The 10923-nt window shown below is 39.6% G+C and overlaps 1 long non-coding RNA gene across 1 annotated transcript; it reads right to left on the minus strand.

Annotated features, from left to right (window-relative positions):
• Nucleotides 1-3776: 3776 nt before the first annotated feature.
• On the minus strand, nucleotides 3777-7148 carry LOC111814929. The gene is made up of 3 exons (XR_002819781.1): nucleotides 7036-7148; nucleotides 5106-5203; nucleotides 3777-4835 (listed from the first exon to the last, which is right to left on the minus strand). It is a non-coding gene; the product is annotated as an uncharacterized LOC111814929 (long non-coding RNA).
• Between the last annotated feature and the right edge of the window lie 3775 nt (nucleotides 7149-10923).

Consider the following 10923-nt stretch of genomic DNA (forward strand, 5'->3'; position numbering starts at 1 on the left):
CACTACTTCTTGTACCGTGTGCCTGAGGAGCAAAAGGGATCTACCTTTCTTGGCTCAAGAATGAGAAATTTTATAATTTTTTATCCCTATACTATGAAGCTCTGAGATACGGATACTTTTATGTTCAACAGTACTGAGACTACGCAAAATAATCTGGCTGCTTGGTCTAGAAAGCACTTGCTTCTAGAAATAATGCAGTGTACTCTAAGCCAAAAAAGAGTTATTCTGGAAGAGAAGCTCTTCAACTAGTTCACTGATTAAAACTGTCAATTTGCTCAAAAGATTCCGTTCTGGATCCCAGGCTTAGTTTGTATGTGTGCAGAGCTATTACACGACTGAGAGCCATGTCCGACCCAGTGACTCCACCCTTTAAGATCACCATCAGGCCCTAATTTCCCTACTTTGACAAACAGCTAAGACTCAGTCCAAATGGCATTCTCAAGCTGGCATGGTCGCATATGCCTGTAATCCCAGAACTCAGGAGACAGAGGCAGGAGGATCATTGTGAGATCAAGGCCAGCCTGGATTACAGAGTACTTTAAGGCCAGCCTGAACTATACATTTGAAAGAGAAAGAAAGAAGAAATAAAGAAAGAGGAATTTTCTTCTGTAGTTGGCTTGATCAGTAGATCTTGCTGAAGATTTAAAGAGAACTAGTGGTCAATGTACTCCTGAAGTATCTGTAGCCCATAGCACTATTGTTTGTGCACACAAATCAAAATACACAAATCTGGCCAGATGTACAGAGCTTAATTTATATCCTTTTTTAAAGCATTCACCCAAACTTTTGTGCCTGGATGCATGGCTCAAGGGGTTTGGATCACCATGGAGACAGGAAGGGGTGGGCCTGTGCCTTGAGATTCTGCTGCACCACCTAAAGTCCTAACAGCCCCTGGAGGATGAGTGGTCTTGGGTCACCAGCCAGTAGGGGGCGGGATTCTTTGTTATTCTGCTCGGTTCAGTTGCTTCAGTGCATCCTTGTTTCTACTTATATGGTGGCCCAGTGTAGATTATGGCTATGGCTTTCTCTGGACATAGAATAACTGATGTTCCACTCGGAGCTCGCCCTCCCTGTCAGTTCCTGCCTCCCAAATCTTTCCTTGGTGCAGTGTTGTCCTGTTCTGCCATCTCACCTAAGTTCTGTGCCTTAATGGAAGGCCACAGGAACCACTAACATGAGAAAAATAATAAAACACTGCAGTGGGAATTAAACACACTGCCAGAATGTGACACAATGACAAGAACTGATCGTTTTCATTAGTCCATATTCTAAGTAATGCACTGTGGTGGTGACTGCCTTTATAATTAAGAATAGAAAAAAGAATGTTGTGTAAAAACGCTATTTTTAAGCACATAAGAAAAAGTCCTGACAAGGTCTATTTATACTCCGAAACTGAAAACTAACCTACTGTGATTCCATTAAACTACAAACTAATGTAAATTTATCAAGTTCTTTAAAATTCAAGTCAAGACCAATAAAGGAATAAAATATTGAAACCAGAGTGATAGTCCACTTCAGGTTGTTTTGGTTGTTGCCTCTTAATAATTTTTAATTTCGTGGCTTAAAAGTAAATGCACCACTGTTGACGGTTAGACTTCACTGAAGGTGTGAAATTAATACCTGCTAGAACAAAACGGGAATATTTCTCTTAAGATTTTCCCTGACATATCTTAAAGATTACAGCTATTTAGGGGAGATCCAGAGCAGAGTGAGAAATATTTATAGCATATGAGTATAATAAAAAAATGTAATCATGAACTAACAGTACATTAAACTGGTAGGACATAGTTTACATTAGATCATAGGAATGAATATCAAAAATACAGGCAATATTTTTGAAAAAACAACCAGCAGTGAAAAATTTACTTATAATAGAAACCAGACACTCCAAAATAATTTGTGGTTTACTTAATTCTTACCGTTCATCCTATATTCTTTTGTATAAGCTGAAGGAAGGCACCCGAGTAACTACCTCAGATGTTTTTGATTTTGATTCTGAATTTTTAGTGAGATGAAAACTCTAGTCTATATAACAAAAAGAGATGGCATGTCATTTTTAGAAGTTTTAGATTTTTCCCCTCATTGTAGATACATATTAAAAGAAATGCATTACAATAAATTACTATATTTTCAAATTGTCTTATTATTTCTGGGCAAATAATAATTGCATATAAATTTTGAATAAAGGAATATCATATTGCATCTTATGTGTTCTGGACTATGCACTCCTAGAAAATCATTATAGTAACAAAACCAGCTGCATGTAATAGAAAGCAAATGATTTACAATGTCACTATGAGAAACTACTTTATTTCACATTATCATAAAAAGAACAGAACTGAATATTTGCATGTCAAACAGAAGAATCCAGAAATTCCAAATTCAACTCAGTGTTTTTCTTTTTAACTTAAATAGGTATTAATGCTGGAAGGTGATCCAAAAAGTCTTTTCTCTAGAGAATATTAACAATTATAGTTTGCAAAATTATTATTTGGTCAACAATTGAAAGGAAAAAAACTACAAACATTAATAGGCTATGGAGAGAATAATATATGTCTCTATCATAGATATCTAGAAATGCTTACATTTAGTGATTATGAACACTTTATTTCAAGAAATATGTGTTTTTGTTCCTAAATGAAAATTGACCCTGAAATTTGAACCACACCAAAAGCCTTTAATGTCTGTGTTCTATATGTTTTATATTTTTCTTAATAATCACATCTGTCCACCAACCGGCCAACCCAAGAGAGCTGGTCCCTTTCACATCACTAACTACAGGGAGTTCCTCTGTTAATCCAGAGCTTTAGCTCTATCTCTCTACCTAGCCACAACGCTGTGAGCCTGAGCTACTGAGAAACAGCATGCCCAGAGAAGAGAAAAACTGAATTTGGCCTGGAGACTGTGAGCCATGGAAGTGAAAACAGAAAAGTCAGTACCACAAGGAGTCCCAGCAAAAAGAAAATTAGGATGGGGAATGGACTGGGATGGGCAAGAGTTGCAGGGAGCGATGCGAGGGTACAAGCTGACAGCCAGCAGACAGTGACACAGAGAAGCACAAAGCACCCCGGGTGCATCAGTGGCGCATCGCCCGCACCATGAGCTCCGGCTATGGCCTCCCAGATGGGTAGCTCAGCACTGGCTGGTAGGCTTCCACAGCCATGAAGCGTCATGTCTCTAATTTTGCTCCTCATGTATCAATTATGTCATACCTTAGTATCTGACTGCTTTGAAAATTACTGAATTTGGTTCCCAGTGAGTTTGACATCAAAGTTCAGCTTTGTGTGCATTGTTTGGTACTCTATGCACAAGCTGGAAGTTGTTGGTGTCCATTGTTCTGTGACTCATGATTCTTTCCAGCCCAAATGGTTCGCTTAGTACCCATCAGTCCAGTATCTGTTGTGCCACCCAAAAGCACTTAGTGTGTCAAGTGAGGTACTATTGTACAAAGAAGCCATTCTAAATAAATTAAGTGCTAAGAGTCTCAAGTTCCTGCCACCCAAGAACCTATAATTATATACATATGTATAAAGTAAAACCTATTAATTATATATTGCCCATATGTAACATATAATAATGTGTTGTAATGTGTAATTATATGTTTATATATTTACAATGTAATGCCATACAAAAATGGAATGCTTATATATTTGTAATAATATATAGTATTAAGCAGAAAAAATATAGCAAATATGTTATATTCTACACACTATATCTTTTTATTTTTATTTTATTTTCTTGATACTGGGAATCAAACTCAGGACCTTGTGCTTGCTAAGCAGAACCAGAACTACACCATGTTTTAAAAATTATAGGTTCTTCTATGTTTCACTACATTAGGAAAGGATCCCAGGACACAAATAATGCCTGATGTCCAAGGTCCAAGAGTCTTACAAGAGCTATCAGAGTTCACTTTAGTGGTCATACTTTTTAGAGAAGCAATTAATTCAAATTACTTAATTTTATGGTGAGTACACTGGGTGAATATAAAACATACTTCATACATAATTGGAAAAGTACCCTAAATAAGCACAGTACTCACTGAAATATAGTTTCAGGTAAGAACTTCCTCCTTCCTCCCTCTACTCTTCCCTGGAACAAAAACTAAGGTTTCAGGACAAGACTGAAGTCAAGAGCCCCAAGGCCAAGCCCAGTAGGTCAATGGCTGTCAGCATCTGCTCCCACCAGCACCTGAGTGCATTAAGTAATAAGAAGTTTCATGGGTTGTCCTTGTTCCTTGGTCCATGTCCTTTGAACTTACCAGTCCTGATCTGGAGGGTCTTTTGGTCTATTGGTCCCTCTCAATCATTTTTCAAACATTTTGGGAGTGTGTGTATAATTTTTGGATGTTCTCTGGTGTTTCTTTAATGGCAGGAAGCTTAGTTTCCTCAGACCTCTCTTTAGAGCCATCTGTCCTCTTGCCCTGCTGTTACTGCCCCAAGACAGCAGAGTACACGGGACTGAGGAACTCTTGGACACAAGTGACATCTGGTTTTGGATGCCCACACTGACCTGAAGTATCCATAATCTGTTTTCCTAGATCTTATGCTGGAGAAAGCTGGAGGAAAAAGGAAAAGTCTTGGAGCCATTGCACCTGGGCAAGCATCCTAATCTTCCACACAAGTGTCCCTATTCTCCTCTGTGCAAGTGAAATCTGTCCATTCCCAGCTCTTTAATCAGCTGCATTCTTCCCCACTTCTTTATGTACTGCATAAACTTTGGCTTCTGTTACCTCTTCCAATATTGCCTGCTTCAAAATGGGAAAGCTGAGAACCAATTCTTTTGTACACCCTTCCCTTCCTTGGAGTAGCAAGTGGGGCTTTCCCAGCTGCTGCCTGGAATGAGGAAGAAGGTCACAAGGGGAATGGCAATTACTGCAAATGGAAACACATAAATTATTATCAAGATAGTATCAGCCCTACAACATCTGAGTTGTTAACGAATGCTTTTCTAAGAAGGCATCAGGTTTGCCCTTCCTCAGTAAATTTAAGTTTAGCCTGCTGTTATATATTCTTTTTGTTTTGTGCTACTCAATCAGTTCAGGCCCATCCCTTGCACTTGTCTATGGAGCCACCACATTCTTATTTTTTTAACCAGTGCCTTACCTTATGAAGTTGAGTTGCACTTAATATAGTTTAAATGATGCTAAACTGGAATTGCCTTGCTTTCAAAGCAATTCAATTTGTATCCTTCTAAGTTGTCACTGTTACAATACAGGAAAACCTGTGAATACTAAAATGTCCTCGCTTAACAGATACAAACCTAAAACCATGACAAAATTTCATGTTTGTAAAATTCTTTGCTGTTTACAAAAGGGTTTTGCATGCATTATTGTTCTTTGTTCTCCCACAGAATGTAGATTGCAGTGGTGGTGCGTGAGCTTTGGCCTCCTGCATGAAAAACACGTATTTCCAGAAGCGACAGTGTATTAGCTTTTTGTCCTGTGATGATGGAAACAGAAGCATTAGGCAATGTCCAAGCTTACTCACCTCCCGCGGATTACGTTCCTTAACAAACTTCCAACCCTTAGCTGCTTATGGATGCCAAAGCCACAGTAGGGCTGCTGCTTACCCCAGTATGCCAGGAGTTGCAGAAGAGATCAGTTATCTTCTGCTTGTCTCTGTACTTTCACTAAAGCAGCATTAGGCCCTGGCATCATGTCAAGGATGCTCTGATAATGCTTAAAGCCAATTGAACTACAAGAGTCGTTCAAAGGATATAAAGGATCTACTTTCCAATTGTCTTGCCACATCCTGATGTGAAGGATGCCTAGAGAGAGTCCTGTGTTTAGCTTGGCTGTGCAAGATCATCCGTGATTATTCCAAATGCTAGACAGTGGCGACAGTACACCTTCACAGTCATCCTTCTCTCTAACCTATCTGAAGGTGACCTAGCCTAGAGCATGTAAAAGATAAGCACATACTTCTAAGTCACAAATGTTTTTATTATCAGATGTTCAGATTGACCGTGACATTGTTCAGGCCAGCTGAAAACTGCTTTAGGAGAAATGGTTTAAAAATCTATCCTTGGAAAAGAAGAGCTTGAACTACATCTCAAAATGCCATGCTGCCACTTGGCTTTATGTCACACACATAAAATATGACAAATAAGCAAATATATAACAAAGAATTTGACAGTCCTGTACTTTGCTTATTAACACTGATCAAGCAGGAATAAAGGTAGCAAGTACTAGATATCACGTGACAGGAAAAACACTACCCCAAATATTTTAGCCAGCAGCAATTTAGTTTAACACTCGTTTAATACTATTCATATGAATATGTATACTGGAGACACAATATAGTTCAGAACATTCCAGAAATATAACTAAAATCTTTTATTTTCCTAAAAATACTTGTTTTGGATTTTATCAATACACAATTAACAGATTCTTTTTTTCAAAGTTTTATTGATAAACAGATAGCAATAATTAACAGATTCTTATAACACATAAAATGATAAACATATGCAACCTTAATCTTTTCTTTCAGTAACAAACAAGATTCTCTAGACTGTAAGTTAACTAAAGCAGTGCTCTGAAAGATTTCAGAAAACCTCCACAATGAGACAATTGCAATTGGGAGACAAATACCTAAGTGCTTACAAAAACCTTCTCACCAGATCGATAATCTGTTTTGTTGTTGCTCTCAGAGAGGGTTTCACTATGTAGCCCAGACAGGCCCCAAATTTGTGGCAATCCCCCTGCTTCAGCCTCCCATGTGCCGGCATAACAGGTGTATGTCACCACGCCTTTCTTAATCTCTTGCTTTTCAGGAAATACAAAAAAAGGACTTTGAGAATTCTAGAATTGAAATCACTCAAACATAGGCAGATTATGACTTGCCAGGTCTGAAGCTCTTCAGTTTGTAGTACCAGTATTAGAACTAAAGTATGTCAGTATTGGCCATAAACTTTAACACTTTATCAACTGTCAAAAATAGGTACAATTAGAAAAAAATCCTGCGCATGGGTACAGAAGACATAGTTTATGTGTTTAATCAATTGTGTTTGTGATAGCTGAGAAACTGGAAACACCTGAACATCCTTTGGAAGGACAGAAGATCAGGTGCGGCTTGCTCATTGCAGCCGTACCTTATAGCAGTTAATCAATTTCTCTTTGATCCACTGCTTTTATTGAGCATGCAGAAGTGTACTATAGGATAGCGTGATAACATGAATAAGAAATTGAAAGACACATATCCCAAACATGATTATGTACAAATATGAATTTAGTCACATAAATTATCTTCCTCAGCATGATCCAAAAAGGTTTAAAAATCAGGGCTGGCCCAATAGCTCAGCAGATTAAGGCGCCTCCAAGCAGACGCAGGTGCCGGGGATTCAATCCCTGAGCCTGCTGTGCGGCCATGCCCCCAGGGTACACTGAGAGGGTGATTGAGACTGGGCGTGGTGGAGTGCACCTGTAATCCCAGCTCTTGGGAGGCTGTAAACAGGTGTGTTACTATAAATCTGATCTAGTAGTGAGACCCTGAACACCCTGTAGACCCTTCCCTAAAAAAAAAAAAAAAAGTTTTAAAAAAATTTATGGAACAGAGGTTGCATTTATTACCACAAGTGAAATATTTAAGGATTTTCAAAACCACATGCACTTCCGTATAATTTCTTAGAAATCTTGAACTGTTGGTGTCAGTTTCCTCTTACAGGCCTATTAATCAAAGTTATATTTATTTCCTCTCTGTGATCATTAATTACTTTGAGAGAGATCTTAAGACCTCTCAACGAATATAGTTAGTCACCTGACTTAGAGAACCCCTCGTTAATAAGTTACATAAAAAGGAAATCTTTAGTGTATTTTCCAAATTCAGTTAGGTAATTATAATGCAGCTTGTATCTCTGTGCTGTGGACACACTGCTTGGAATTACTGAAAGGGACAGGGGTATGTCAGCGGCTAGTCTTACACTCTTATTTTACAGGTGGCCCAAAGGAGAGAAATGATTTCCCTAAAGACACGCGGCCAGCGATAGGTGGACAGGGATTGAAACCCAGGCTGCTGCCTGAAGCTCTCTCAACAAATGCCACGTTGCTTCTCACACAGCACAGACTGCTGCATACACTGTCCAGTCCCAGAAGACAAATTAATCAACCCACTGATGAAAACAAAACAATTCCCCAAATCCCCCAATAAGAGCTCAGTGCCATTATAACTTCAAATCAATTTCCCAGATGCTTCTTTAGTTTTTTTCTGGTTCTGTGAAGGTTGATCTATGTATCTTCAACACCCCTGTGTCATATGGATACATGTATAAACTTTATATATGTTTCAGTGATATGTATATATCTGAAATCAGAAGATTATAATGATACGTTGGGAAAACTTGCTGACCTAATGCATCTCCGTCTGGAAAGTAATTAACTCCCATTACATAATGTATATGGGAGCACTAACACTCTCGACCCAGTCGGCTATTCAAACACTAAGAGTATTGTAATTGTCCTGTAATAGATTCGCAAGACATCATTTTAGAGATGCTGACACCCAGAGGGAACATCTTCCATGACGCTTGGACTTTATCGAAGGGTGCAGCACTTAGGAAACATTTTCATCTGTGAAATCCTCTATGCCTGGGGAATAATGTTGATCATTTCAACTTTCTGGTCAAACCGTTCTTACTCACTGCAGCAAAGATTAGAATAGTTTAAAATTAGAATTTTCAGCACTTCCTTGTATAAAATTTTCTCAAGTCCTGGATTTTGGAATTGTACCAAACATTTCTGGACACATCATCAGTAATAGGATAATAATAAAAAAGTGACTCTTGGATTCTGGTATGTCGCTCTTATGCATGCAATCCTTCTTCCCTTATAAAAAGAAGCATTAAAACTAAGACAGTAAACATTTTGGCAGAAGCACTTTGATCCAAGATTTTATGTAACTGCCATTATTTTTCATACGAGCCAACTATTTACTTGATTCAACCTGCATGTTTTATTTTCTTCATATAATCAAAACAGAGAATGAATTTTCTTTTATAACATAATTCCAGATTCTATTTAGTGCATCTGACTGATTTGTTGCCCCCATGAGCAAAAATATGCTATTTTCTTATCCTTCCTTTAAAATACTAAAATTGTAAGTTCTAATGTTGCCAGTTAGTAAGACTATAAACTTTTGCTCTAGCCAGGTTTTATGACAACTCAAAAGAAATTTAGATACAACAGGAAGAGAGGTTAGCAAGTCCAGTTGTTCAGCTCTTGTCTTTCTTCTTTGAATTGTGTTGGAGTCTGTTATTGCGTTGCCCTGAGCTACTGCTGCCAAATTCCACCCTAGAGATGGCTATATTTCAGAGATGAGTGAAATGATACTTGTAAACAAGTTTATAATCATTAATAAAGCTTACCAAACAATTTAAGCTCTTTAGAAACACACATTCACTATTCTAATTAATCATTTGTTGTTTATTTAATTACAACTTTTAAAAGAGACAGGAAGCCTTTAAAAATGCAATGTATAAAACTCCTGAACAATTAAATTGGATTTCATGATGCTTATTTTGTTTTCGTAAGCTTCAGGTGTCAAATGATTTCTCCCTAGAGATCCTGGCCAAATTCCACCACTGATTGTTCCAATGTACTTTTTAAAAATCTTTAAGAATATTTTTCTTTAAAGTTGACAACTGCCCACTCTGGGATCCAGATGCTACATACACAGTGAGATAATTCTGTTCTGGTTTCCATACGTGGCCCCACATAAGCCGTCTCCCAGGGCTGGAAAGTTCTGCCTCAATTGCAGAAGTTTTAAACTTGGCTTGAAAATAATAAACACCGTATCTTACATGTTTGTGGCCATTGTAAGTCGAAAAAAGTGTATTCATATCCATTGCACTGTTTTACTCTTAAAATCAGTGCTCTAAAAGAAGAAAAGGCATTGAGTTACACAATAAATTGGCTTTGCATGACACACAAAGTAATCCCTAGGACTTTGAATTTCCTTAAGACCTGAAGGGAAGTAAAAGGCAAACAGAGGTATGTCTCTTGTAACCGAGAAATACAAAGACAAAAGGAGATTTAGAATTTATATGTCACACAGAGCTAGGAAAGTTCCACTCATGATTTCCTAATAGTCCTTCCAATCTGTCCTCCCCAAATTAGGACACTGTTTCCATGTGATCCCGAACAGTGCACCAGCTTGTGAGTGCCTAAGAAATGATTTTGGACCCCACAGTCATGATGGGATCTAAGACTAATCAAAGCTGTTTTCCACGTGTAAAAATTGAGGTCCAGAGAGGGGAAATAACTTAGCCAAGGTCACACAGACGGATGGCGGCAGACGCCAACCCTACTACTTCTTCGCTTCACCTCTAGTAATCCCTGCGTTAGTTCTGCTATCAAATGTCTCCCTCTCTCTTTCTTAGTCTGCGTAAGCGACGTCACTTTTAGTCAACTGATGGGGTCCTCTCTTTTCGAAAAGGATAAAGGCTTGGAGCAAAACACGTTTCATCCAGAGGGCCAACCTGGTCCACGACCACCGATGAAACACGAGCTCTGCCACGCACTGGGCGTCCAGGGGAGACAAGGGCAGAGTCCATGCCCAGAGACTCAAGTTGGGCGTCTGCCTAGTTTGGACACTTTCCAGGGCTTCGACATCTACTCTTGGGGTCCCCCGCCCACCTCTCCCCCGAACCCTACGGTCTGCCTTTGCAGGGTACGCTGTTCCCAGAGCCCAACCCGCCAGGATTCGGCAACACAGAGAACCCAGCCGGCTGGCGCCCGCGACGCGCGCTCCTGGTCGCCACGGCAACGAGGGAGGCGCTGACCCTTGACCCCGCCCGGCCCCGCCCCTCGCGTAGCCAAGCCCAACATGGAGCCGCCTAACCCGGAAGTGCCGCGGCCGCCGCCCGCCCGGTGCTAGGAGCCGCCGGCCCGGCCTGGCCGAGCCCCGCGCCCGCCGCCTGTCAGTTCGC

This window comes from Octodon degus, unplaced genomic scaffold (genome assembly GCF_000260255.1).
Source record: "Octodon degus isolate 3935 unplaced genomic scaffold, OctDeg1.0 scaffold00010, whole genome shotgun sequence".
Classification (NCBI taxonomy): Eukaryota; Metazoa; Chordata; class Mammalia; order Rodentia; family Octodontidae; genus Octodon; species Octodon degus.